General features: G+C 40.7%; 1 protein-coding gene across 2 annotated transcripts in view; it reads right to left on the bottom strand.

Moving 5' to 3' along the window:
• The window catches only part of vti1a (vesicle transport through interaction with t-SNAREs 1A), a 134,094-nt gene that overhangs the window by 96,330 nt on the left and 34,866 nt on the right, over window positions 1-2,898 (bottom strand). The gene's annotated exons all lie outside the window — the stretch shown is intronic.

Here is a 2,898-nt window from a genome sequence, read left to right as displayed (position 1 = left end):
GAAATAAAAAAAAAAGAATAAAAACAGATAGGTAAAAATAAAATAAGCGGATGTCACCGCTGAACCAGTCATCCACGTACGGCACAGAATAACAGAGGACAACGACGAGGGAAAAGGACACAAAAAAAAAACAGACTTGAAGTTGAAAAGAAGAAGTTACTCCCCGAGATGCAATATGATCCTTTAATCTAATTCCAGCAGTTAAAAAAAAAGAAGAGAGAACGGGGAGCTTTTAATTCTTTTGTGCGAGTATCTTAAAAATGCATTTAAAATGAGTTAATCTGCAGCTCTGCCACTCTCATTCACAATTACGGCAGATTAAAGTGAAAAGAAGTCAATGGCTTCTGAATAATTATGATAACAACAAGAACCCACAATCAGCCACTCTACAGAGAAAATGGAAATTATATAAATGTATATAAATTTGAAAGAGCAGGGGAGCTCTATTTCTATATTTATATATTTGCGCTGCTCTTTGTTTGACAGGAGGCTGACGGGAGCGGTCTGCTGTTGGATGTGACAGGTTTGGCAGCGTGTGTGTGTGTGTGTGTGTGTGTGTGTGTGTGTGTGTGTGTGTGTGTGCGTGCGCTCGCTGGGAGTCGTCGTGCGGAGGTGCGCTCATTTGGAGCCCATATGCATATCAATTACACGTCTCAGCCTGCCGTACATATGTCTGTGCGCCGCGCGGGGCCGCGGGTCAGCATTGAAATGGAAATAAGGAAGCAATCAAAAAAATAATAAAATAAGATAAAATAAAGAAAAAGGAGCAACTTTCTTTACTGCACTTTACTATTGATTATGATCTCATCACCTAATATAGCCCATCAGGAAACCCAGGGGCGCGAGCGTGTGTGTGTGTGTGTGTGTGTGTGTTTATATGTACAAACACAAATAAACAAACAAACATATACTCTTCTGTGTGTGTGTGTGTGTGTCAGTGTAAGCGTGTGACGAGTGGCAACTGCTTAAAGTCTACAGCGTAATGAAATACAAGCAGAATGATATACAAGGTGGGGACCTGCTGCCGAGTGTGTGTGTGTGTGTGTGTGTGTGTGTGTGTGTGTAACAGCTGTGAGCTTGAAAGTTAAGACAGCCCGTCTCAAGTGTTTAGAAATCGTCGTTTTAAGGTTGTTATTGTTTGCTGCTGGTGAGTTATTTATCTTGATGCAGAGTGTCAGAGCTGATTCTGTGTGTGTGTGTGTGTGTGTGTGTGTGTGTGTGTGTGTGTGTGTGTGTGTGTGTGTGTGTGAGTGTCAGGGCTGATTCAGAGGGATGGGGTGCTAAAAGTAGGTGGCATAGTTTTGTTGTGTTTCTCCCTGTGTGTCTGATAGCAATGAATGAATGAATGTGCTTTCAGAAGCCTCTTCACAAACAGAGCCATCTTTCATGCTGCCAATATCAGTGATAGAACGTCTCCCACTTATTACGCCCCATTACACAGCTCCGCAGTCTGGGGCGGCACAAAATAAAAAATAAAAAAGTTTGCAGTGATGTAATTTTGGAGGAAGAGAAAAGAAATTGTATTTCTCAATAATCCTTTTTGTGATGAACACGCTCTAATTATTTCCTTGGGCGTATTTTCATGTATTGTTTTCCCGAGGCGAGGCAGAGAAATGTAAATAAAATAAATATACAAAAAACAAAACAAAACAGGAACATGAAATGCATATTACGCTCTGCCTTTTTGTCACAACTGCTTTCATTATACCTTAACCATTTTAAACACATTGAAGAAAATATTTTTATATTTATATTATATTTCAACAACAAAACAAAAAAAATGAAGCATAGTTGCTTGTATTTGTACATTTTTTAGGGGTTTTTTTTGCAATATATTTTGGTCATTGGTATATTGCTTTTCCTTCAGTTTCAGTTATTTACTCATCAGAATGAAAACAATGTTGATCATTTTACATTAATTAGATAAATAATCAATATTAAGTAATTCCATGTAACTGTCTGAAAATAGTCAACACACTTAGAGCAATTACCACAAATTTGTAAGCCAATTTTTGAACTAGATAAATGGTCTTTTCCAGACGTCTGTATTTCTAAAATGAACAATAAATTGCAATAATGTTCTAACACAACTGTTATTTTACATTTTTTTTTCTATCAACATTGTCAATATTCTATTTCCAAAAAAATAAACAACTTTTTAAAAATAATACTTTCGAAAATGCTTCATAAATGTGCTTGAGAAATGCGAGTCCTGCTCTTTGAAGCCTGGCCTGTGGCTCTGATGGCTCTGATGGCAGCGGTGTGTATGTGTGTGTGTGTGTGTGTGTGTGTGTGTGTGTGTGTGTGTGTGTGTGCGTGAGGCCGAGTCGTGCGGGGGGTGTTTTTTTCCCGCTATTTAATACGAGTGTGTGGTAACCCGCGTGAGCGCCGAACTCACACACACTCCACTCTCCCGCGCGCACAAAGGCTGGTGCCAGTGCAGGATTGTCACGACTTCAGCACTCTCAAGTCATTAGAGACGGCGGCTTCTTCCCGTAATAAAGCGCCGCGCTGACAGGTAATACGTGTGTGTGTGTGTGTGTGTGTGTGTGTGTGTGTGTGTAATAAAGCGCCGCGCTGACAGGTAATACGTGTGTGTGTGTGTGTGTGTGTGTGTGTGTGTAATAAAGCGCCGCGCTGACAGGTAATACGCAGACGAAGTCTCAGCCCCACACTCACACTCACAGCAGCAGCAAAGAGACACACCAGATTGATTTGGCTTCTTTTTTCTTTCTTTCTTTACTCTCTTTTTGTAAACGAGCACCTTCAGGAGGCAAGCTCAGCATCTGAGTACCAGCTGTGGTGTGTGTGTGTGTGTGTGTGTGTGTGTGTGTGTGTGTGTGTGTGTGTGTGTGTGTGTGTGTGTGTGTGTGTGTGTGTGTGTGTGTGTGTGGTAGA

The sequence above is a fragment of the Sardina pilchardus genome, chromosome 17, assembly GCF_963854185.1.
Source record: "Sardina pilchardus chromosome 17, fSarPil1.1, whole genome shotgun sequence".
Classification (NCBI taxonomy): domain Eukaryota; kingdom Metazoa; phylum Chordata; class Actinopteri; order Clupeiformes; family Clupeidae; genus Sardina; species Sardina pilchardus.
Note: the sequence above shows the minus strand (reverse complement) of the source record. Positions and strands in the feature narration are given on the sequence as shown.